The sequence below is a fragment of the Mesocricetus auratus genome, unplaced genomic scaffold (assembly GCF_017639785.1).
Source record: "Mesocricetus auratus isolate SY011 unplaced genomic scaffold, BCM_Maur_2.0 Super-Scaffold_2245, whole genome shotgun sequence".
Lineage (NCBI taxonomy): Eukaryota > Metazoa > Chordata > Mammalia > Rodentia > Cricetidae > Mesocricetus > Mesocricetus auratus.
In genome coordinates this window covers 45,308,934-45,335,465 of record NW_024429180.1, presented here as the reverse complement: position 1 = coordinate 45,335,465, position 26,532 = coordinate 45,308,934, and the positions used below count along the sequence as shown (strand labels likewise).

The 26,532-nt window shown below is 45.4% G+C and overlaps 1 long non-coding RNA gene and 1 other non-coding gene across 3 annotated transcripts; both read left to right on the top strand.

Annotated features, from left to right (window-relative positions):
• The first annotated feature begins 12,432 nt into the window (after positions 1–12,432).
• LOC121133130 lies at positions 12,433–14,996 on the top strand. 2 transcript variants are annotated; one of them, XR_005869900.1, is made up of 4 exons: positions 12,433–12,563; positions 12,712–12,853; positions 13,116–13,277; positions 13,466–14,996. It is a non-coding gene; the product is annotated as an uncharacterized LOC121133130 (long non-coding RNA). The 2 variants fall into 2 exon arrangements; XR_005869889.1 differs by having other exon boundaries at positions 12,487–12,608.
• On the top strand, positions 14,503–14,574 carry Trnae-uuc. The gene has a single exon. It is a non-coding gene; the product is annotated as a tRNA-Glu (tRNA).
• Positions 14,997–26,532: the final 11,536 nt, after the last annotated feature.

The window sequence follows — 26,532 nt, the reverse complement described above, 5'->3', positions numbered from 1 at the left end:
CATGTGTCTGTGTTATTGGGGTGGTAACTGAGTCTTTTTAAAGTGTGTGTCTGTGTTATTGGGGTGGTAACTGAGCACAGCTCCTTAGCTTTCCACTCATAACCTCTATTGCCCAAGGAATGTTTGTGTGACTTGTAAGTATACAAGATAGTTATGCAAATCAAACATAGAAAGACATAAAAGAAGTTATTTTAAAATATTTCTTTGGTGTGCATGTAATTTCATCATTCATTAAAGAGAAGCATATTTGCATACTAATGAGGTAGATATATCTGTTTGTTTTTATATAAGAATTACATCTTGGCTGAGTATTTGATACCACATGATGTAGAACATCTTCATCGCTTTCCAGAGTTGATTGATATTTTGATTTTGTAATTGTTAATTTGAAAATGCTGCTTTGCATAAGTATGTAGTACAAAATGGTAGAATTATATAGAGTGCTATTTTAGAAATTGTTGGAAATTCCATCCTAATCTCAAGCTAGAATCCATGTAAGGATTTTTATGAAGCTCAAATCAGCAATGAAAACAAGTTTTAAAATCAAACACCATGCAACCTAATAATACACTAATTTGATATGAATGTGAGGCAAACAGCAGAAAGAATATTAAATGTCTTTGTTTTCTGTAACTAAACAATAAGAGCAGGGAACCGTGTGCATAGTAAGAAACCCTGCAGTTCACAGACGCACAGCTGTCTGAGCTTTGAGTCCGGTTTGTTGTGGTGGTAGGCACGGTGCAAAATGCGTGTTTGGAATGAGAGCCACAGTGAAGTCACATGATACGGGTGTGCCCAGACACTTCGGATTTTGAATTGGTTTGTGGTCATAGTTCATTTGTACCTTTTCTGTTGTCACACTCTGCACACCACAGTTGAAGGAGCTGGGTTCAAATCAGACAGACGCTTTTCTACTATCCTATTAGGAATCGTGTATAAGCCGGGCGGTGGTGACACTCGCCTTTAACCCCAGCACTCGGAAGGCAGAGTTAGGCCGATTTCTATGAGTTTGAGGCCAACCTGGTCTACAGAGCGAGTTCCAGGACAGCCAAGGCTACACAGAGAAACCCTGTCTCAAAAAACCAAGAAAAAAAAAATCAAATAATGTATAGTACTCAGTGAGTTCCAACTTGACTTTTGTAGCAGAGAAGAGTGGGTCCTGAGGTGATAGAAGTGTTCACCTGTTTAGAGATACACAATTAAGATTTATTTCTGAAGACAGCAATTGAACTTGTAAGATTTTTAATTTTCTTTAGTGTTCATACAAAGTAATGGCTTCCGTTATGACATTTTATCATACTTTGTGTTTGCTATTCTGACTTTGCCAGTCCTGCCTGTCCTCAAATAGTCCCCCATTTCATGTCCCGTCCTGTGTCATGTCGTGTGTGTGTGTGTGTGTGTGTGTGTGTGTGTGTGTGTGTGTGTGTGTGTGTGTGTCTGTGTCTGTGTGTGTGTGTGTGTGTGTCTGTGTCTGTGTGTGTGTGTGTCTGTGTCTGTGTCTGGTATGTGTGAACATATATATATGGCTATGTGTGACTTTTAGCACTCGGAGACCAGAGAAGGAGTCAGCCGGCCTGGTCTGTCACTCTCCTGACTTACCTGGAGCTAATGTGGCCAGTAGTTCCCAGGATGCGCCTGTCTGCTGTCTCCACTCACTGGTTTTACAGGGATGCCTGTGTCCATGTGTAGCTTTTTAATGTACATTGTAGGGAATTGAACTCCGGTCTTAATGCTGTATAGTAAGCATTCTGACCCATGATCCATCTCCCCAGCCAAGTTGCCTTTCTTTTTTAACAAGAACTTTTTAAAAGTATGTTTGAAATTTACAAATGGGTAGAATATAGTTGTATGGTTTTCCTTTGTGGAAAGTAAGTGGTAAATATTTGTGCTTCACCAATTTTGGGATACAAGGATTTTTGTATTTGGCCTGTACTTCTGTAGTTTTGCTCATTTAATCCATTGATTTTTATTTTTAAGATTTGTTTATTTTATGTATATAGTAATCCATTTGTTTATACACCTGTATGCCAGAAGAGGGCATCAGAACCCATTATAGATGGTTGTGAGCCACCATGTGGTTGCTGTGAATTCAACTCAGGACCTCTGGAAGAGTAGTCATTGTTCTTAACCTCTGAACCATCTCTCCAGCCACCTAATTCATTGATTTCTGAGAACACTGTATGACTTGGCAAATTGTACCTTTTTATACGAACATTGTTTTTTTGTTGTTTGATTTTTGGGTTGTGTTGTTGTTTGCTTTTTTTTTTTTTTTTTTTTTTTTTGACACAGGGTTTCTCTGTATAGCCCTGGCTGTCCTGGAACTCACTTAAATTCTCTTGTCATCAGTATCTTTAATGTTTTTTAACCTTTCTCCCTAATTAATGTAATAAACTTATTGTTAAATTTTTTTATTGAAGTGTATGAGAGTGTATGCCGTGTGTGTGGAGGCCAGAAAATGTTGTCAGACCTCAGGAGTGGAAGTTACAGGTTTTGAGCTGCTTGATGTGGGTGCTGGGAACAGAACATGGGTCCTTGGGAAGAGCAGCAAGGCTCTTAACAGCCGAGCCATCACTGCAGCCTTCAAACAGCTTTCAGAGCATCCCGTGTCATATTTGTGGGCTCTCTCTCTCTCTCTCTCTGCCTCTCTGTCTCTCTGTCTCTGTCTCTCTCATTTTTATTTTTTGAGATAGGGTTTCTCTCTGTAGCTCTGGCTGTCCTGGAACTTGCACTATAGACCAGGCTGGCCTCAAACTCACAGAGATCCACCTACCTCTGCCTCAGTGCTGAGATTAAAGGCATACACCACCACCGGCCAACTGTTTTTTTGTGTGTGTGTGTGTGTTTTATGTCATGCTTCTCTGTTTTACGCCTTTGTTCTTTTGCTGGCATTAAGAGGTACCGCCTCCATGCTTGGGCAGACTTCATGGCCCCTGTCACCTTCACATGGCCTCAGCCACAGACAGCATCTGGAGGTCGGGTGGACTCAGTCAGCTGACTGCATGTGTCCGTTGTATGCAGCCTTCTGTGGGCTTGCACCCGGGTTTTTTTTTTTTTTGGTTTTTCCGAGACAGGGTTTCTCTATGGCTTTGGAGGCTGTCCTGGAACTCGCTCTGTAGACCAGGCTGGCCTCGAACTCACAGAGATCCACCTGCCTCTGCCTCCCGAGTGCTGGGATTAAAGGCGTGCGCCACCAACGCCCGGCTGCACCCGGGGTTTGTGAGTGGCTTCGTTTGTTACACCAAGGCCGAAGGGTAGTGTGCTTCTTGGCCAGTTTCTTCAGCACTTTCTGATGATGTGGGATAGCCACAGCCTTGACCTTGGCGCTTGCTTCTCCCTAGGACACATCGGAGAATGTGTAGTAGGCTGTGGACTTAAGGCTTCCAGTACCCCCAGAAGCCCTTATCCTTTTCAAAGTCATAGTTCAAGTGGATTTGCAGCTCTGTTTCCAAAGTCCCTGGCTCCCTATCTCGTTCTTGGAACGTTTCCTGTGGCCTTGTGTAAGCCTGAGAGGCTTTGGCTCCCACTGCTGTAGCTGGAAAGAGCGTGTTTTGATTCCAGCGTTTTCTTAGATTGGCTGGGGACTGCTTTTTCTTATTTTTATTGGTGCTGTGGCTGGGTTTTACTGTTACTTTTTTTTTCTCTTGTCTTTTATGTGTTTTTATGACAAGAATCTCTTGTAGTCCCGTCTGACCTCAAACCCACGATGTGAGCTGAGGCTGGTCCTCCTGCTCCTACCTCTCAAGTGTTGGGATAACAGCTTGCATTTATTCCACTCCATTGCCTGGTGGTTCTCTTAGTGTTCACCCAGTTGCGTTTCCATTCATCCACTTGAGCTTTTCATCTTGACCTCTGCTGGTGTACTCTTGAGATTTTAGTTTAAGGTTAATCTGGTATTTTGTCCATTTGTTTTTGAGACAGGGTTTCTTTATGTAGCCATCCTGTCCTGGAACTTGACATATAGACCTGGCTGGCTTCGAACTCAGAAGTCTGCCAGCCTCTGCTTTCCAAATTATGTGAGTAAAAGCATACACCCAGCAGGCCCGGCAATCTCTTACCCTTTGTGTGTTATAATTTGCATAAAGATTTCCTAGCTGAATATTTGCATTAATATTTCCTTCTTAATGCCCTTTAATGCCCTTTCCTTTCTTCTTCACCCCACGTCTTCCCCTCCTCCTCTGTCCCCCTGCTCCTCCTCTTCCTCCTCCTGCCCCTCCTGCCCCTCCTCCTCTTCGCCCTTGCTTTCTTTTTCAACTCCACACTAGTGTTCTAGTTTACTGCAGTTTATCTTCAAGTAATTAAGTTTGAGTTTTATTTATTTTTTTGTTGTTTCTGACTATCATTTTCCTTCAGATTTTTGGAAGCACTTTGCTATCTTCTAGTTGTTTATTGAATCCAATATTGTTTGTCAGACACTAATTAGTTACTTATTGATTGATAAATAACATGAGAAAGTTCAGGTTTGTCTCATATGCTAAGCCACTGCCATCGTGGGACACAGTTCACTTCCTGTTGCCTGAGGATGCAGATGTAGAATCTCAGCTCCCCACCATAATGATAATGGACTAAACCTCTGAGCTGTAAGCCCGCTCCAATTAAATATTTCCTTTACAAGAGTTGCCTTGGTCATGGTGTCTCTTCAGTAGTAAAACTCTAAGACAGAAGTTGATACCAGGGACTGGGGAATTGCTGTGAAAGGATGAACTGTATTTTTGTTTGGATCAAAATGGACTTTGGTTAAGAAAAGCAGTTGAATGATTTAAGTGATGTTTAATGGGTTATCCTACTAGGAACATGGGAGACAGTGGTGCTGAGGATGATTTGAACTGTGAGAGCCTGACTCAAGAGGCTTCAGAGAAGTGCCGGGCGTTGGTGGCGCACGCCTTTAATCCCAGCACTCGGGAGGCAGAGGCAGGTGGATCTCTGTGAGTTCGAGACCAGCCTGGTCTACAGAGTGAGTTCCAGGACAGCCTCCAAAACAATACAGAGAAACCCTGTCTCAAAAAACCAAAAAAAAAAAAAAAGTTTCAGAGCAGCAGAAGAATGTTAGTATGTGGCCTAGAGACTGCTCTTGTTATATTTTGGTGATGAGTATGACTGCTTTTTGCCCTTGTCCAAAAAGTCTGCCTGAGGCTAAATAAAGTGAAGAGTTTGGGATTAATTCTATTAGCAGAGAAAAATCAGCCTGGTGTTGACTCTGTCGTATGGTTATTAATGGTCACTCTTAAGATTTATAGTGCTGAGCTGGGCGTTGGTGGCGCACGCCTTTAATCCCAGCACTCGGGAGGCAGAGGCAGCGGATCTCTGTGAGTTCGAGGCCAGCCTGGTCTACAAAGTGAGTCCAGGACAGCCTCCAAAGCTACAGAGAAACCCTGTCTCGAAAAACCAAAAAAAAAAAAGATTTATAGGGTGGAGAGATGGCTCAATGGTTAAGAACACTGGCTGCTCTTCTAGAGAACCCAGGTTCAATTCCCAGCACCCACATGGCAGCTCACAACTGTCTGTAACTCCAGTTCCACAGGACCTGACACCCTCACACAGGCATGCTTACAGGCAAAACGCCAATGCACATTTCATTTATAGTGAAAAGGAGCAAGTTGAGCAAGTAAAAATATAAAATAAATAGATTTTAGAGAAAGGGAGCACTAGGGAGTGAAATGGGGTTAAATTTTGTGATCAAGGAAATAAAGGGATTAAGAAATGGAATAAAGGGAGTGGTGACCTCAGGGCAGGATCCCACCCAGCTGAGCTTGCAATTTGTGAATAGGAATTAAAAAAACAGTGTAGGTCCATGTGAGGTGATGAATGACTTTAATCCCAGCTCTAGGGAGACAGAGGCATGTGAAATCTCTAAGTTCCAGGCCAACTTGATCTACAGGATGAGTTCCAGGAGAGCCAAGCTTAGGCAGTAAAGGTAGCCACTGAAACAGAAAACTGGTGAAGATGTAATTGAATGAGGGTGTGGAATATTCCATTACACCATATGAATATATGTCACTGTGATTGGTTTAATAAAAAGCTGACTGGCCTATAGCCAGGCAGGATAAGGCTAGGTAGCAGAATCAGACTAACAGGACTCTGGGAAGAAGGGAGGAGTCTCACCTTAAGGAGACATGGAGAGGAGATGAATTTGCTGTGCTGAGAAAAGGTACCAAATCACATGGCAGAGTGTAATTAAGAAATAATAGGTTAATTTAAAATGTAAGAGTTAGCTAGTAGCAAGCCTGAGCTATTGGCCAAGCATTCATAATAATTAATAAGTCTCTGTGGCTATTTGGGAACTGGCTGGCAGAACCATGTTCCAGCCCCAGCAGGCAGCAGAATTTAGCAGCTTTGGCCACATGGTTCTGGCTTTAGAATCAAGGAGATGCCAGCGTCATGGGATACCTGCCAAGGAAAGCTGCCAAGGGGGAGTGGAACCAGTCCAAGAAAAGTGTGTTGTGGTCAACAAAACTGAACGGACTTGGCCCTGCTGATGGCCTCCCAAACCACCAAGAGCTGGGTGGATACCATTGTGCTTAAAGGGATTGTGAACAAGTCTGACTGGGAGCACACTGGTTCTTCGTAGCCCTAAGAAGGAAACTGTCACAACCTGTCTGTGGTCTCAGGTAATGCAGTACCATATCTACAAAGAGTAGAGCCTGGCAGGAAACTGAAGGTCATGAGGAAATTGGCAGAACCTGGGGAGTCAGGTTTTGCAATTACTTATATTGCTCTATTATTAAATAAAACTCGGGAGTCAGAAATTAGGACCAAAACCTGATAAATCCAAAGAATGGTGGAGAAGACAATTGGCTGACCCTACCTTCCACATTTCCTGGTTGAAAAAGATGACTTATCTTTCTAAGCCCTTCCCAGCCACTTCCTGGGCCTTCCTATCTTGGTCCTCCAAAACCTTCCTGGCTAATTCCAATTAGCCAATCGTTGACTCCACCCTCTGAATCAAGATAAACTTTATTGGCAGTCTCTGAGTGTCAATGTGAACAGATATCTCTCAACATCTGTAAGGCTCAGTACAGCACGATTTAGGCAGGTTTCCCATACAGCTGCTGGTCAGCAATAGAGACTTTCTTTCAGCTTTGTTTGTTTGTTTGTTTGAGACGGGGTCTCACTGTGTAGACCTGGCTGGCCTGGAACTTAGACTACTGCCCACCTGCTTCATGCTGGGATTAAAGGTGTGCACTATTACACCTGGCTCTCACAGTGTCTGTGCCGTGGTCTGTGGTGGGATTACCTGGCAACATTAAGAGAATGGACATTACATAAACAACTGTTAGCCACTGGGCTAGTGAAGCCGCTCATTTGGCAGTGTTTGCCTGCATGTTCGAAGCCATGGGTTCCGGCCCCAGCACCACATAAATTGGCACTGGGGAGATTGAGGCAGCTGGATCAGAAGTTCAGGGCAGGCAGGTTGTAAATCTCAGCAGCTGCCCAGAAGAGAATGAAGTGAGAAAACCATACCATTTGTCAGCAGCCATATGGCAGGAAAGGGGTGTGGAGGAGACAGATAGCTTCAGAAGAAAGGAGTAAAAAAAAAAAACCCGAAGTACTAAAATGGCCTAAGTAGTTAGATGCTGGTCACATCCTAAAGAAACAGAAAAGAAGAAAAAGGAAACATTAACAAATTTCCCAAGTCGTGCTCCATAGCTAACTGCACCAGGGTTGGGTTTTCTGGGAAGGAAAAATACATCATCTCCTTAAAGAGATAATTATTTCCCCATGTCTTTATCATAGCTGAAGGTGAAGTAGTCTTCCAGAGGTATGGCCTCTTAGGCTGGTGGTTGACCTACTTCACTGGATTAACACTTATGAGCAGGGTAGCTTGGAATGTTAGCTATGTTCCAGACTAGAGAAATAGCTTTCACTGGTGGGCCTCTACAGATCCCAGATCAGGGTTACTGTAACATTCCTCTCTCTGAAGAGGTAGTCCTCCAGTCACAGGAAGTGAACTGAAATTGGGAAACAGATAGAGCCTACTTTTACCATGGAAATCCAGAGTTCTAATTTTAAAGTTGGTCACTAGAAGGATTATAAACGCTGAGGTGAGGTGTGGCTGACACCTTAGTCACGCCCTGGAGTATATAGCTTCTGGGCAACGGTGATCATTTAGGAGATAGGAAACCAGAGAACCAAGGACATTCCTGGTCCTACTGATTTCCGGGCCCTGCCCTCAACTGCCTAGCCCATTTATAGTTTCTGTTCTCATTAACGCAGGGGCGCACAGTTCTAAACAGCCATTGGGATCTGTGGGCAGAGTGAAGATGCTCTGGGAATGGGAAACTGAATATAAAACTAGTGGGACATTCCACATTGCGTCAGAGACACAAATGCATTGATAGCTGGTTTGACAGAGATTTTTATTATTATTTATTTATTATGTATTCAGTGTTCTGCCTACATGCTTGCACACCAGAAGAGGGCATCAGATCTCATTATAGATGGTTGTGAGCCACCATGTGGTTGCTGGGAATTGAACTCAGGACCTCTAGAAGAGCAGCAGTCAATGTTCTTAACTTCTAAGCTATCTCTCCAGCCAGACAGAGATGTTTTACTTCCAGTGACTTCTCAAGTTCATTCTCAGATATTTTGGTTCAGATTTTTGTCTTAGTGCCTTTTATTCTTGAAAAAATCTTGCTGGTAATAATAGGTGCTGCCCAAGAGTGATGCTGAGAGGAAAGTATGATTGCAGTGAGGGATTTCTGTCTTTGGGAGGACTTAAAGTCTAGGAAGGAGTCATGAGCAAGGTTTTCTTCAAGTTGAATGGCAGACTAGCTCTGTGCATTCCCTTGGAAAATTAGCAAGCCAACTGAACATGTTAGACTTCCTTTTAAATATTTCTATTTGTGCCCAATGGCTAATGCAGCTCTCAGCCTTGGTGAGAGAAGCCAGAATGGACAGGTCAAAGTGCGGACCCATGACTAAAGTGCAGAAAAGAAATGAGTACTGAGTGCCTTATCCCAACAGGATGCCTTATGATCTACCCTGAGGCCCAGGGCACTTTGGGGAAGGAGGAAGGACTCTGGGAAGTAAAGGATGGGGGTGCAGTGGGCACTGTTTGGTAGATATGACTTGGGGGTTGCACGTATGAACACACAGCAGTTAATGACTACCTACAGGGAGAGAGAAGGAGGGAGGGAGGGAGGGAGGGAGGGAGGGAGGGAGGGAGAGACAGACAGAGAGCGAGACACACACACACAGACAGAGAGACAGAGCTCAAACCCAGTCACCTATGTGGTACCTCACAACCATCCCATCTGTAACTTCAGTTTCTGGGGACCTGATGCCCTCTTGTGACTTCCTAGGACACCAGCACGCATGCAGTGAACACACATACATGCAGGCAAAACACACAGAAATCCAAAGAAAATTTTCTACAAAGGAAGGAGGAGGAGGGTAAGAGGAGGGCTAGTTGGTGATGAGAAGGGATTTGGTGTGAGAGGGGGAGGCATGGATAGGTAGTGTTATGAGAATGTAACCGTGGGTCATTGTGAACAAGTGTGAAGGTTGTCAAATTTTTAAAAATTAAGTACAAAATCGAAACTGTTTATGTCAACAGAAAATGGAGTTGCAAATATACTAAGCTATTATTTTCCCAGAAATGTTGCAATGGTTTTTAAATTCTTGCGTCAAACTGATAAGCAATCCTACGTGTTTTCTCTGTTCCCAGGGCTGTGATTAGAAAAGTATCCAAATGGGTAAGGCTGTTTGCCTCACTCAGAGTGTGCCCGTTATTTCACTTTCATTTGGGATATTGTCATGATTTGAAACATTGTATTGCTAAGATGGTTTGCATTTTAAAGACACTTGTTCAACACATTTAAGTAAGTGGTTAAAGTAACTAAAATGCTAAGCCTATAAGCCAGTTTTCATCATCAAGTTCTGGCATAGATTTTGGTTTTGATAACAAATGACTTAGTAATATAAAATTTAAACAGGTGACCTCAATTCAGAAATCCCTAACCTGGCAATGTTTAGTCTCTTGGCCCTTGTGGTATGATGTTAGCTTTTGGTTTTTTTTTTTGTTTTGTTTTGTTTTGTTTTGGTTTTTTTTGTTTGTTTGTTTTTACTCTTCTTTTCTTTTGGGGCCTGCCACCCAGCTCCCAAAAAAAAAAATCATACAGAGTCTTGTTCTTACTTATAAATGCCTTGCCTTACTTTGGCTTATTCTAACCAGCTTTTGTTAACTTAAATTATCCCATCTACCATTTCCCTCTAGGCTTTTATCTTTCTCTATTTTTGCATATCTTTCTTTACTTCTTACTCCATGTCTGGATGTGTGGCTGGGTGGCTTGTCCCTGGAGTCCTCCTTTCCTCCTTTTTCTTGTTCTTCTATCCTCTTTCCCCATATTTCTCCTCTCATTTATTCTATCTGCCTGCCAGCCCTGTCTATCATTTCCCCTGCCTAGTTAATTGGTCGTTCAGCTCTTTATTAGCTCAAACAGGTGTTTTAGACTGGCAAAGTAACCCAGTTTCACAGAGTTAAACAAATACAACATAAAAGAAATACATGTTTGCATCATTAAACAAATGTCCCACAGCATAAACACAGGCAACACATCTTCAACTAACATTCTACAACAGCCATTTTAAATTCTTTTGTGCCCAAATGTTATTGGTATTCTATACAATGATACTTCATTAAGGGTGAGTTTTGGGTAGCAATTGCACTTTCTAAGACTCCTCCTTTACCTGCTATCATCAGGGCAGAGTCAGTGACAGTACCAGATATGCTGACAACAGACAAAGAGGGGAAATCCTTGGAGATGTTGCAGAAGCTGTACTGTGATTTTAAAATACAACAATAGAGTAGGGGGTGGCGTACGCCTTTAATCCCAGCACTTGGGAGACAGAGGCAGGTTAATCTTGAGTCCAAGGCCAGTTTGGTCTACAAAGAGAGTTCCAGGACAGCCAGGTCTACACAGAGAAAACTCTGTCTTGAAAAAAACAAAAAGTCGAAACATAATAAGCAAGCAATACATATTTATATAGAACAACAGAAAAGGGACGATATTTACTTTTAGCGTGAAAATCAATTGCTAGGGAAGTAGAAAACAAGGTTTGCCTGTGCAGCCGGAATCAGGGAGCTGGTTGCAAGTGTAGCGGAGCCTGTGAGGCCCAGCTGGGGTGTGGCAATCAGGGCCCTCACACTCACACAGGGCTGCTGCCCCGCATTCTAAACAGCACCAATTGCCTGCCGTTTGCAGTGGGATGTTAAAACATTACTGAGATTGATGTGTCACTTGCCAATGTGACATCTCTTGGTGCCAGTTCAGCTTCCCATGGAGATAGCACAGTGGAAGCCACTGATACCATGAGACAGAAGCTGTTCCTGTGTGTAAATAGCAAGAGTACATGCACACTTATTTTGCATGACATCACCTATAAATCGATGCTAGGGAACTGCACAAAAGAGCTATCCCCTTTTTAAAAAAGCCTTAAAAATTCTCACACTGTAAATAAGTTTATGACTTCTCCCCACTTTACCCCATCTCATTCAGAGCTATGCATTCATGCACTTTCAGGATTGGACGCCCAGTCACATATGTATGTATGTATGGAAGCCAAGACTATCTCTCTGAGACTCATTAGTGAAGAAATGAAGGGGTGGATTTTGTGAATGTCAAATCTTGGCTGTCAACTTGAATGCATCTGGGCACAGCTGTGAGGGATTTTTCTCAATTAGATCATTTAGGGTGGGAAAGCCAACCCAATATATAAGAAATGTACCAAGCCGTGGACATAGTTGCACCTGAGTGTGTGTGTGTGTGTGTGTATGAGCAGCAGCTGGGACAGGAGACTGGACTCTGCCCATGGGAGCAGCCAGACTAAAAAGGAGGGACATGGACTCAAGCTAGTGATGGCTGGGCTGGGCCCACAATGAGCTCCTGAGCCAGCGTGAGGGCTCAGAGATGTCCACCCTGAGTCACAGGACACGGAGATATTGCTAGATTTGGAATAGGGTTACATGATCTGAACAAGTTGTTGGAGAAGCTTTGCCATTCTATGACCCTTTTGAGATCACACCCAGTCTTAGATGCTGGACCTGGTACCAGGCTGTGGAGATTAACTTGCCCTGGCCCTCAGCAGGGGAGGGGGCTGTTACCCCAAAGAGCTCTAAGGTTAGCCCTGGGTCCTGCTGAGTTCACTGACAACTGTTCCTTGCAGAGCAGAGTTAACAGCTGCATAGTTCTGATGCTTTTCTAAAAGTGAACTCTCTGGCCCCCTGGAATGAAAACCACCTCCACTCCTAAGTGCCTGGCAACCAGGCCTGAGTCACACCCGCATCCCCTGGGCCACTGTAGTCTCTGGCAAGTGCAGTGTGTTTGGGGCTTTACCCCAGTATCAAATGGTGGATAACATGGGAGAGTTGCCTACAGAGACTCAGCCTTGAATGTACTGGGACAGAAATAACTGTTCCTTGTGTCAACAAGAAAGCTTTGTCTGTGTGTATGTTTCCTTCTCCTGGGGAACAGCTTGTTCTTGCTCCTGGTTAAAAGGTGGCAACTTTCACATAGAAGTACAGCAGGAAGTATTTAAGCAAGATTTAAAAAAGAAAGAAAAAAGAGGTACTGCGTGGCCAAATGATTGCATACAGGATTAGGTTCTCAAGGGTATTATGGAATCTGCTTTAACTCCTGAACTTTCTTATTGAATAACTTAAGGGTGGTGAGGGATTCACCTTGATGCATTTATTTTTATTTTTTTAATGTTCAGGCTTGTGCTTTGAGATTCAGAGAAAATGGGAGTGCCTTGTGATCGGGAGACCTGAAGCAGTTTCACCGAGCTAAACTGGCCTCAAGGTTGGCTCAGAGTGGAAAGAGGCTGTCCCAGCAGAGGGACAAGCAGGATGGAGCAGGTAGGCTGTTTTGTGGATAGAGCAGACTGTGCCAGGGTAGGGTGTGGAAAGCTTCGAAGGCTTGGCTGGGGAATTTGGAGTTTACAGATAAGCAGAAGTGGACATGGGCACGAGTTTCTGGGCTTCAGTGGCACCATATTTTTAGAGGCAAAAGGCTGCTTAGTCCTATACTTTGGCACGTCTCAAGATCTCGGGCATCACAGGGGTGGGTGCTTGCAAATACCCAGATTTCTGATCTTGCTCCCTGAAGCTCTCATTTAAGTCCCAGGCAGATGAAGCAGGGACTCTAGATCAACAGAGTCACTGGAAAAGTCTCTCCTGGCCTCCTTGGGAGGCAGTCTCTGGGGCTCAAGAAAGGTTGCTGTACTGGGTTTGTGTGTCAAGTTGATACCAGCTTGAGTCATCAGAGAGGAAGGAGCCTAAGGTGAGGAAATGCCCCATGAGATCCAGCTGTAAGGTATTTTCTCATTTAGTGATCAATGGGGGAGGGCCCAGCCCATGGTGGGTGGAGACATCCCTGGGCTGGTGGTCCTGGGTTCTATAAGAAAGCAGGCTGAACAAGCCAGGGGAAGCATGCCAGTAAGCAGCACTCCTCCATGACCTCTGCATCAGCTCCAGCCTCCAGGTTCCTGCTATTTGAGTTCCTGTCCTGACTTCCTTCAGTGATGAACAGCAATGTGGAAGTGTAAGCTGAATAAACCCTTTCCTCCACCCAGTGGATGGGCAATAGCGGTGATTTGTAAGGTTAAAACTGCCAGATACCTAAAAGTAATCATTATTAGTCCATGAGAGGAGAAATCATGGAATCCCTGCCCGCTTCACTTCCTAAATTCAGAACTAGGATGCAGGGCTCTCTGTAGTTGGTAAATTAGTTTTACAGAGTATTCTGAGTGTTCCTAATCAGGTGTCCCCAGAAATGAAAGCAGCTGTCTCAGAACTGAAAACAAAGGAACCTTCAGAGCTAGCATAGAAGACCGCCATGGTGAGCGGACAGGCGAACAGGAAGAGACATCTGCACACAGTAGGTTTGCAGCCGGCGCTGCTAGCCTCTCTAGGGTCATCTGACTGTTGGTTGCTGGGATCCCGCTGCCGTGGAATTTCGTCGTGAAAGCAGAGCACAACGAACAGTTAATATTTCGGGTCTGTCCCGCGCCGGCCTCTGGATGTCACTCAGAAGCCTTAGAGGACCCGCCCGTGGCCCTCCCAAGTCCCCGAGGCCAGGACGGGAGCCAGGCTGAGCCTCCGCTTCTGTGCTGAGACGGCCAGCGAGAGGGAAAGCTGCCACCCGGCCACCGGGTTCCCAGGCTTCCAAGGAGTATCGGCGGCTGGGTACTGTGGCCACTGCCGCAGCTCAACCTTCCTGCTCCGCGTGGCTGCGGCAGTGGGTGGGTGGGTGGTGGCCTGTGGACCACGGCTGCTCCTAGCAGGGTTATGGTCCCAAGAAGACCAGCAGAATCAGGGCAGGGCCTAGCCCAGGGGAGCCGATGGACCACAAAGGGAGGGGTTTGGAGCGGAGCAGAGCGCACAGTGACAAAGTGAGTTCACGCACGCGCAAGTCAGATTCACACGCTTGGGCGGAGCCTGCAGACCATGGGAGGAGCAAAGCAAAGAGACTCAATTTGCCTGAGCTCGGTGTCACACTCGTCGTCTCCCACATGGTCTAGCGGTTAGGATTCCTGGTTTTCACCCAGGCGGCCCGGGTTCGACTCCCGGTGTGGGAACGCCAGTATCTTTTATAATTAAAACACTAAGTTTACTCTGGCCTGACCCAAGCGAGAGTTTTTAGATGAACTGGATTTCTATCTCTTTCTTTGAGTGGTCATAGCAGCACAGAAAGGTTGCAGAGATCAAAATATGTCAGGGGAGACTGGTGGCAATAAGAGAGAAACCAGCGTAGGGACCCAAGCAAAGAAATCCTGAACTTTGAAAGAAAAGCTGCAACTTCAGGGTGTCTGAGAGCTCGTTTCGCTGATGTTCAGAGGGGAGAGGAAAGAAAAATAAGTTTTCAGAAATATTCAGCGGCGAGGCGATACCGGCAACAGAAAAGGCACAGTTTCCTCGTATTTGACGCAGTCTGTTTAAACTGAATGAATGAATTGCATGAATACATAAATGAGTGAGTGAAACCTTCTAGACTACAGTCCGAAATCGCAGTGTTTCTGTGTGGCCAGCGCTCAGGTGTCCCACGTTCCTGCGCTCTAACCCTTCACCTCTTCACCTGTCCTGTGCAGCTCGGAAAACCCACAAGGGCTTGAGTCCTGTTTCTCTCCACGGGGGTTCAGTTCTTTGAAACTCTCAGTTCGTTCCCAAACTACCAACACTGAAAATGACCGTGAAAACAAACGACTTTGTCGGCTTCCCTGTGTGACATCCCCTCCGTCCAAAGTTCTTCCAGATTTTTTTTTTTTTTCGAGACAGGGTTTCTCTGTATTGTTTTGGAGGCTGTCCTGGAACTCGCTCTGTAGGCCAGGTTGGCCTCGAACTCACAGAGACCCGCCTGCCTCTGCCTCCCGAGTGCTGGGATTAAAGGCGTGCGCCACCACGGCCCGGCAGTTCTTCCAGATTTTAAGGGAAACAAACGTCATGAGGACCAAAGGCAGAATTAATGTTTATTAAAATTCATGCCCGTCACCCCAGAATCTGGGAGGCTAGGAGGACCGCCCCCATTTCTCAGTCACACTGGGCTATGTAGTGAGACCTTGTCTGAAAACACAACAGAACAAAATCTCTAACAGGGTTTATAGAAGAAACTGATCGAATAGCCGGTTCAGTATTTATTGAACTAGATAGAGCAGAGCTAATTAGAAAACGAGGATCCTAACAATAGCAGGTGCTATTTATTGAGCACCTAAAATGGACGAGGAAAAATTTGCACTCCTTATGTTATTACTAGGTAGCGTTATTTCTGTCAGGGCCCACATAGGAGATTTGGTGGCCCCTTCCTAGTCGAGTGTTTAATAAAGAAATTTAGTGTGGCCGGGCGTTGGTGGCGCACGCCTTTAATCCCAGCACTCGAGGCAGAGGCAGGCGGATCTCTGTGAGTTCGAGACCAGCCTGGTCTACAGAGCGAGTTCCAGCACAGTCTCCAAAACAATACAGAGAAACCCTGTCTGGAAAAACCAAACCAAACAAAACAACAACAAAAACTTAAGTGTGTATGCTGTGGAGGCCAGAGGGAGACCTTAGGTGTAGTTCTTCAGGCTTGGTCTGCCTGGCTTTTGTGGGTTCTGGGGATTAAACTCGATTGAACTCAGGTCATTCTCAGAGTTTTGGATTAAACAAGCATGCCTGACACTGGTCATTATATGGGTGGCAAGACACCAGTCCATTCCATGGGTGACATTATGCTAATTGGGCTGACTGAGTGGGAGGAAGTGTTACTCTGGACTTAGTGGTAAAGAATTTTCCTGTTGGGGCTGAGATGTAAATCCAACCAAAATTCAAGGGCCTCCTACCTCAGCAAACTCTCTGGAAGTCAGGCTGGTGAGAAATGACTCAGCAGATAGAGGGGCTTGCTGCTAAGCCTGATGTGATGACCTGAGTTCCATCCCTAGGACCACTCCTAAAAGTTATCTCCTGACCCCCCCCCCCATGCATGCCAAGGCATGCGCATGCTTGTGCACACACAAAAATAAGTCAGTCCCGTGGCATGGGGCACACGATTATATTCCTTTTAAAGAGAAGAGTAAGTCATTGCACATGGCCCCTTCTACTTAAAAAGCTGTTTGTTTTGACTGGAACCCAGAACAGGGATGAAGGTTCTGCAACAAGTGACCATTGCTTTGTCACTTGTCTGAGACAGGTAGCAATGCTGTTTGCAGCTTTGGCAGATACTCATAGGTGAGTCACAATGGAACTTTGGAACAGGGCCCTGCTGTCATCTGCAAACAAGTATTCTCCCTTTGAGAGACAGTTTCTGGCCTGCTGCAAAGCCTTGGTGGAAACCCAACACCTGACAACAGACCACCAAGTTACCATGCAACCTTAGCTGCCCATCGTGAACGGGGAATTATTTGATCCACCAAATCATAAAATTGGATGTGCACAGCGGTGATCCATCATTAAATCCGAGTGGTACATATGTGATTGGACTTGAGCCGTTCCTGAAGGCATGGGTAAGTTACATACATAAAGAAGTGGCCCAAATGCCTACAGTCCATACTCGTGATATGGTGTCTTTTATCCCCAAGCATGTTCTATGGTTTCATGGGGTGCGTCCTAAGCCCGGTGATGGAGGAAGAGGTGTCTATGGCCTAGTTTATAGTTGGTGCTGTACACTAGCTACACGGGTACCATGTGGGGAAAGATAGTGGCACTGTCATAGCTTCTTCCTGGGACATCCCTGAAGGATGGTGGTAAAGGGAAATCATTGCATTGGGTAGAAGAACCCCAGGCAGTGCACAATGCCATAATTTTTACTTAGAGGGAAACATAGCATATTACGTATTAGCTCATGAGTTGTAGCCAATGGGTTGATTGGAAGGTCAGGGGCTTGGGAGGAGCATGATTGGAAGATGAGTTAGAAAGATATTATGGGAAGAGGTATGTTCCTAGGCCTCTCCAAATGGGCTAAGGCTGTGACGATATTTGTGTCACATATAAATGCCCATCAGAAGGTGACCTCAGCCGAGGAGGACAATCAAGTAGACAGGACAGTCCATTCTGTGCATAGCTGAGTTCAAGAGATGTGGACTATCCTGCACCAAGAGATATGTGCTCCCCCTTGCCCCTTGCTCCATCATCATGAAAAATACTTGTCTTCAATAGTGGGCTATGCCTCTCCCAACCAAGTATTAATCAGGCTCAGATCTTCTTGCTTTCCAAGATCAGATGAGACCAGTGGCATTCAAGGGACTCTGCTTTGGTGATGTTCTGTAACTGTAATTGCCACCCAAAGTTCCCACCTCTAACCAAGGTGGCTGTTTTAAGTTAACTTATAGCATTGGGTACTGGGTTTTATATGAGCCCAAGAGAACATTCTCAAAACATGGCAGACTCTGTCCATCAAAGCTGAATTCCTACAGGGTTGAGTACAACAGAAGATGAATTTTAAAGTCATTTGAAGTTTTCTTTCAGTCCATGTTCACACTGTAACTACATGAACACGATGTCACTTTTATTTGGACATTTAAATTTTATTTTACTTTTCAAAACAATGTTTGACTAATTCTTTGAGAATTTTATAAATACATTCATTATATTTTGATCATATTTGCCCTCTGCTCCTACCTTAAACTCCTCCCAGATCCATCCCCCCACCCCTTCCCTACTTTTGGTTCTCTCTCTCTCTCTTTTTTTTATTTTATAACCTACAGAGTTCAATTTGTGGTTTCCACATACTCAGTTGGTATCGGGACATCTACTGGAGCATGTCCAGCCCACAGGGATCACATGCTTAAAAAAGCAGGCTCTCCCTTCCCCCAGAAGCCATAGTCAGTAGCTCCTCAGCTAGGAACGAGGACTTGTGTTCCCTTCTGTCATCCATGCTGGGATCCTGACTGCCTTGATCTTATACAGGTCTTGTGCAGGCAACCACAGATCTTTTTTTTTTTTTTTTTTTTTTTTTGGTTTTTTTCGAGACAGGGTTTTTCTGTGGCTTTGGAGGCTGTCCTGGAACTCGCTTGGTAGTCTAGGCTGGTCTCGAACTCACAGAGATCCGCCTGCCTCTGCCTCCCGAGTGCTGGGATTAAAGGCGTGCGCCACAGGTCTTTCTTAAGAGTTCATGAGTGTATGGTCCTGTCATGACCAGAAGACACTGTTTGTCTCTGGTCCTTATGATCTTTTTGTTCCCTCTTCTTGAAGGTTCCAGGAGTCTTGTAAGGAGGGGCTGTGGTATAGACAGACGTCCCTTCTGTGGTGGCCTGCTCCACAGACACCTGTATTTTGACCAGTTGGGAGTCTCTGCATTAACCACCTATCACTACATGAAGAAGCATCTCCGATGAGGTCTGAGAGCTGAGATAATCTAAAAGAATACAGATAAGAATTTAGAGGACAGCTTGACACTATGTCCATTTGGCAAAATAATAGTAATGGGTTCGTTCTGGGGACTCTGAGTTCTCCAGTGAAGTTTTTTGTTGTTTTTTTAAGTTAATGAACCAAATTGACTTGGGGCATTTGAACCAACATATTTCTCAATACATTTGCTTTTGCACATAGTCACAAAGTCTGAAGGATTTTGTTTCTTCAAACTGTCATATGTGTGCCCCCTCTGAGTTTGATTGGTGCCTCACATAAGCATCCTAAATAATCGTAGCATTGACCCTCCATTCTAGCACAGGGAAGGAAAGGTGGGTATCAAAATGAGCTCTCCTGAATTGGAAATATGACTAGGAAAAACACTGAATACTCGGAAAATCACTGGAACAAATAATAAAAAAAAATCAATTTGCAAACACCTACAAGACCACAGGGTACTGGGTAATCACCCCCATTACTTTATGAAAACAAAGTTATTGGATGAATCTAATTTCCTTTTGTCACACAGGGACAGGCATGGTGGATGCGGGGGTTGGGGGGAGTGGGCAAGGTTTCTACCCTGACTTAAGAAAACCTGAGATTTTCTGTCTTGTTGTCCCTGAGCAAATGTAGGAAAGATTTCTCTTGAGTGGCAGGCAAGAAGCTCAGCATGGAGCAATTGGGAAACCTAAATTCAGTGTGCTCACAAGTTACCTTTCCCTCCCCAGTCTCCTCTGTCCATTTCCTTATTGCCTAAGGTGTTATCTGGATTCTTTTTTCATCTCTCTGTCCTTCAGTTTCCCCATCTCTAAAATGGGGACTCTAATAGGACCCATGCCAGGGGTTTAAAGGATTACAAGAGATAATGCACGGAATAATGCTTGGTTGAAGCTCAGAAAATGGGGGCAGCCATCACCATCATCATACTGACCTGTAACCACACGATTGCTTTCATTGTTGTGACTTTGATGGCACCCTCATGCCTATATCCCTAGTAACTGTGTTCTTATTCTCTGCACGGCTGCAAGAGGTGGGACATTGACTTCCCGAATTCCGGCTCACCCTCTGCCTCCTTCCCCTGCTTGGTCAGACCTTCGCTTTACTAAGTGCTTTGAATCTACCACTGTAGCCTAATTTCTACTTCTTCCCTCCCTGCTCCCGTGAGGGGGGGGGGGAGGAACAGGAATCAAAGTAAGCCAGAGAATTTCAGAGCGGTCATTTAAAGGCACTTAAAAAAAATCTCTGAATTAAGAATAGATCTTATAGTGTGGGACTTACATCAATCACACTAAAAACAACCTGGGAAAAATAAGCTGGAGATAACATTGTGATGGAAAAGATGTGCATTTTTGTGTTCTTTATGTTGGGACAATTCATTTATTTTATTTTATTTTATTTTTTTTATTTTTTTGGTTTTTCGAGACAGGGTTTCCCCGCATTGTTTTGGAGGCTGTTCTGGAACTTGCTGGCCTTGAACTCACAGAGATCCGCCTGCCTCTGCCTCCCGAGTGCTGGGATTAAAGGCGAGCGCCACCAACGTCCGGCTGGGGCAATTCATTTATTAAGTCAACATTTGCAGTGAATATATCACATGCTGGTGCCGATCTAACGTGACACTGTAGTGGGGACACTGCCCACGAAAATAGGAGAAGAGATTAGAGCAGCTGTGGGGACTCTGGGGACAACGCCCAGGACAGCAGTGTTCTTGGCGTCTGCCGGTTGGCTTGCTGCTGCGGTGAGCACAAGTCACTCTTTGGTGGAAGATTCCTGTTTGTTTTTGAGACAAAGTTCCTCTATGGAGCCATGGCTGTCTAGGAACGTACTCTGTACACAAGGCTACTCCCCTGCCTCAGCCCCCTGAGTGCTGGGATCGAAGGCATGTGCTACCATGCTGGGCTGAGAGGTTGTCACTTCAGTGGGATCCTATCATGTCATCTTCAGAATTCAGCAAATTTGTCATAAAAAGCTTCCTTGTGGACTAACCTAGACATTGTAGTCATTTCCCACAGCAATGGCAAATTTTCTTTTTTAGGCAGGACTCACTTCACTGTGACCTGAAACGTGCTCTGTAGACTAAGCTGACCTCAGACTCACAGAGATCTGCCTGCCTCTGCCTCCTGAATTCTGGGATTACAAGGGGGCGCTCGCAGGGAAGGGCACTATGCCCAGCATAAACTGCCATTTATTTTGTTTTGGTTTTTTTTTTTTTTTTTTTTTTTGAGACAGGGTAGCTTTGGAGCCTGTCCTGGAACTCACTCTGTAGACCAGGCTGGCCTCGAACCCACAGAGATCCGTCTGTCTCTGCCACATGAATGCTGGGATTAAAGGCATGAGTCACCACCACCAGGCTCCAACTGCAATTTAAGAGGATGGTGGAACCACTTCCCAGTTTGGTGATGACTCAGAATTTACTAGAGGCTGTAATCTGGCTATGGTTTATTATAGGGAATGGATGTATATGTATGTAGATGTATCTACAGCATAGCATGTGTGTTGGGATCCGAGGTCAACTTACAAAAGTTGTTTCTTTCTACCACGCAGTCTCAGGGATTGAACTCAGATCAGTGGGCTTGATGGCAAGCATCTTTACCCACTGAGCTATCTCACTGGTCTCTAGATTTCTTCTTGATGGACATGGAGGAGAGAGGATTGCTAATACAGCAGCCAGCACTCAGGACAGCAGCTCAATGAGGCCGTGACGTGATGAGTCTGGGTCTCATCTATTCGCTAGACTTCTGGGGAGTCTCTGAAGAGGAGTGGGAAGGGGTTGGAAAGAATAGCAGACTTTCCCCCCTCAGGTACTCGCTGTGTGTCTGGCAGCTTCACAGTGACACCCTGAGGCTTACAGTGGAGACAGCTGACCCTTGTGGGGACTTCTGTCCCCCTCAGAGCTGCAGGTTGGTTTGAAGAATCACTTCCACTACAGAAGTGGTTCTCCACCTTCCTATCACTGTGACCTTTAATACAGTTCCTCACGCTGTGGCGGCCCCCAACCATAAGATTATTTTCATTGCTACTTCATAATTGTAAGCTTGCTGCTGTTGTGAATTGTAATGCAAATATCTGTGGGTTTTGATGGTGTTCGATGACTCCGGTCATTTGACCCCAAGGGGTGGCGACCCACAGGTTGAGAAACACTGCACTAGATGCTCAAAAGCCAAGTCACGGAGTTAGGCCACTGCTGTGAGGGGCAAATTGTTGTTGTTTGTTTTGGCTCTTTTGGCTTTTTTGAGGGGTCCATCACCCACCTGCCAAATAAATCACACACGGAGTCTTATTCTTACTTATGAATGTCTGGCCTTAGCTTGGCTTGTTTCTTGTCAGCTTTTCTTAGCTTAAATTATCCCATTTACCTTTTTGCATCTGGGCTTTTATCTTTCTCTTCTGTAAATCTTACTTTCACTCTTACTCCATGACTGGCTGGGTGGCTGGGTGGCTGGGTGGCTGGGTGGCTGGGTGGCTGGGTGGCTGGGTGCCTGGGTGCCTGGGTGCCTGGGTGCCTGGGTGCCTGGGTGCCTGGGTGCCTGGGTGCCTGGGTGCCTGGCCCCTGACATCCTCCTCTCCCTGTTCTCTTGCTCCCCTTCTTTCTTGTTTCTCTCTCTATGTATCTTCTCTGCCTGCCAGACCTGCCAATCCTTGCTCTTGCCTCGATACTGGCTAGCCTTCAGCTCTTTATTAGACCATCAGGTGTTTTAGACAGGCAAAGAATCACAGCTTCACTGAGTTGAACAAATGCAGCATAAACAAAAGCCACACACCCTAAAATAATATTCTATCACAGCAAAGTTCCAGCTTTTGTCAGAATTTTGCAGCATTGGGCAGTGAACCTGGGGACTCCACCTTGTTAGCAGCGGGGTCGGTCAGCTGTGTTTGCCGGTCTCCCCCAACAGCATCACCCTCTGCCCCAACTCCCCTTGGGCTCATGCTCAGGAAGTCTATTTGGCAAAGATGAGGAGCCCACTTTCACGTCTGGCCTCTGGATGCCTCTCCACTCAGTGCTGTTTGTCAGTCTGAGGTCTAATGAGGGGAGGCGGGAGCCTAGAACAAGGCAGGAGACAGTGTGAGCATCCGTCCGTCCGAGGTAGGAATAGCGAACCTGACAGGTATCAGAAGCAGGAGTAATTTTCCATTAATGTCCTGATTGAGGTTAATGGATTCAGGGGAGGTAGAGAGAGCAGTGCCGGGTAGGAGGTGAAGGAGGGATAATCAGAATGTGGCAACAGCTGGGTGGTGGGGTGTGAAGGGAAGGCGTGGTTGTTGACAACCCCCAAATGATAAACATCCCCGGAGAGATGGAGAAGTGGGGCAGAGAGGAGGGGACTTGTTCCCTCTGACACATCTGAGGTGCTGCTGGGCTGTGTGAATGGAGCAAGCTTGAGAACAGGAAATACAGGCCGGGACACCTGGGAAAGCAGACACCTACCTGCCTACCGGCAGCATAATTGCCAGGCACTGGGAAGCTTAGGGGTTTTCTAACTGAACAGGGCTGGCTGTTTGAGGAGTGGGTGGTGGTGGGCAGAGGTAGGCTGAGTCTGCGCAGTGGCAGGTGTAGAAGTCCAGACTCAGATCTGGCCTGTGTGGGTCCTCTCCACCCATAGTGGCAGACACCTTAGAGGGTCAAATGGACACACAGGACTCTGGTGGCCTCCAGCCCCATCGCACTCACTATAGATTTGAGCTGTATTGTGACTATGTGCAGGGACAGGAGAATGTGAGGAAGGTGTGAGTTTCTGTAATTTGTGCAAAAGTGTCCCATGAGCCCAGGGCCTCTGGGCTGCTTGTGAGGTTTTGTTTTAAATAAGCCTTGGGTAATAAAGTCTGCAAGGGTAATAGAGTCTGCAAATTTTCAGATCCATTCTGATCTGTGACTCACTATAGAGCCAGGGATGATTTTGTAAGCTGGGTGTTTTGATGCTGGTAGCATAGATGCTTGTGTATTCATTGTTTCATCTTCATTATATTATATGTGCAAGGGCCATATCCTGCCTTCATCTACTTCTAGAATTCTATTTCTACTTCTAGACTCAACATCTTTGACACACCAACTATCAGGGGCAAAGATGCAGATTTGCAGAGAAAGACTATTACCGTTCTAGTTGCTATGAGAAAATACCTGACAGTTGTGGCGTAAGGAAGGAGAAGTTTCCATTGGTTCATGGTTCAGGGTGTATGTAGTTCATCACAGTGGGAAAGCATGTGTTCGCAGTCAGGAAGAGAACTTCCTGTCTCCCCTTTAACTAGTAGGACCTCAGCCTATGGAATGCTACTACCCACACTTAGAGTGGCTTTCCCACCTCCTTTACCCAGTCTAGAAACTCCCTCAAAGACATGTCCAGAGGTTTGTCTCCTACGTGATCCTAGACCTGTCAAGATGACAGTTAATGTTAGCCATAATAGGGACCTCCTTCCCCCATACAGCTTCATTTTAATTTAAAATATTTAAAAAAACACAATAGCACTTGTAAGAGAATGAACAAATGGTACTTCTAGATGACAGAATATTTTACAGCCAGGGCTATTTATAGTCAATCATTTAATTACACAGGGGGAAAACCAAGGTGTCAAATTGTATGCATAATTGAGATTCATGTTACTTATTAATATATGTACCTAAGTAAGCATTGCATACATAAAAGCAGAAAGGAAATACACCCAAAAGTCAGCAATGGCTATTTCAAGATGGCAGAATCACATGTGATAGAATTTTTTTCCTTTACACTCATGTTAATTTTTCCAATGTTTAGGAAGCAAATAGATAATTGTGTTTTTAATCGTTGTGCTTCAGTTCAAGGGATCAGGACTCAATTTTTGACTGATTATATGAGACATAAATTATTCACTTGGTTTGATGCTGGTGAGAATAATCAAGTTGGGGCTTAGGAAGTGCTCCCAGCTGCCAGGCCAGCCATTCCTCTGCAAAGGGAGTTCATCAGAGAAGCCAGAAGAATGGAAAGAGCTCTGGCCTCAGGAGCCTTGGTTGAAACTCTAAACATATCAGCACCCAGGTCCAGGAGGCTGAGACATGGAAGGTGGGGTGCAGCCTACATGCATGAACCCCCAAGGGTTTCCCAGTTAATGAGAAAGGCCCTCTGTATAGTATTTAGATTAAGAAAGCCACCACCAAGGGGAGTAAAAGGGGCAAGCTCACTGCTTCATTAGTAGTCATTTAGGTTTTTACCTGTTTTTTTGGCTCCCTCTCTCTCTCTCTCTCTCTCTCTCTCTCTCTCTCTCTCTCTCTCTCTCTCACACACACACACACACATGCATATATATGAATATATATATTTGAATTTTTTAAAAAGTTCCAATAGTTAGTTTGAAAAATCACAGCTGGAGGAAGAGAAAGAGATGACAGAAAGAGGGGTGAATGGGAAGGTGAGAGCACTGGGTGGGGTGCCTGCTGGGAATGTATTGGTATATGTACTGACTTTTCCAATTCATTATTTTATTACTTTATATATGGGTGTTCTGCCCACATGTGTATCTGTGGACCATGTGCATGCCTGGCGCCTGCAGAAGCCAAAAGAGGGCAGTGAATCCCCTGGACCTGGAGCTGCAGATGGTTGTGAGCCACCATGCGGGTGCTAGGAATCCTTTGGAAGAGCAGCAAGTGCTCTTGACCACTGAGGCCCCACTCCAGCCCCTGCACTGACTTAGTTAACCACCTTCACAGTGACTATCAAGGAGGCACCCTGCTTGCTACTGGGTTCCTCTTTCTCCTCTTTATCTTGTCCCTCCTCTTCCTCCTCTGTTGGGGGAAGTCCTGTGTATTTGTCAATAAAGCACTGTTGGCCCATAGGGAACCAAGATAGGTGGGACTAGGAGTCCAAGAGGACTCTGGGAAGGAGAAACACGAGATTTGAGATGTAACCGCCATGGGGTAGGAAGCCCGGAACTATTCTCCGGTAAGAGAAATACTCAGATTAACAATTATGGGGTAATTAATTAAGTCAGAGCTAGCCAGTAAGAAACAAGCAAAGGCCAACAGCTTCATAATTAATATAGCCTCCTGTGTGTTTATTTGGGACTGATGCGGTTCTATAACCAGGCTGGGGGGAAGGCTCCTCTCAAGGAAAAAGCTTCTCTTTACACTCCTCCTCTTCCTGTCTCTCCTTCTCTTTCTCTCCCCACTTCCTCTTTCTCCTCCTTCCTCCTCCTCATCTCCCCCCCTCCCCCAGAAGAAACAAATTGAGCTAAGCACTAGATTGATCCCAGTACTAGAGAGGCAGAGGCAGGGGGATCTCTGTGACCTTAAGGCCAGCCTGACCTACATAGTGAATTCAAGGACAGTTACATCTATGTAGAGAGACCCTGTCTGGGGGTAGGGGTAGGAGGAAGAAGAGAGGACAGGAAGGGAGGGGAAGGGGAGGGGAGGGGAGGAGAGGGAAGGAGAGGGAAGAGGGGAAGAGAGGAGAGGAGGGGAGGGGAGGGGAGGGAAGGGGAGGGGAGGGAAGGGGAGGGGAGGGAAGGGGAGGGGAGGGGAGGGAAACAAGGGTTGGAAGAAAGTGCAGAATTTCTGCCAAGGTCACAAACACTCATTCAAAATTCCATGTAAAAAATGAAGTTGCTCCAAGGCTATAAACCACCTCTTTTCTCCAGGTGATTTCTCTGTACAAATAGTAACTGCCTATAGTTACAGATAATAGTAATGGTGACACAAAGAAAGGCGACATAGACTTCATAGTTTCCCCAAGAAATACACTTTGGGGTCTGCTAATGTC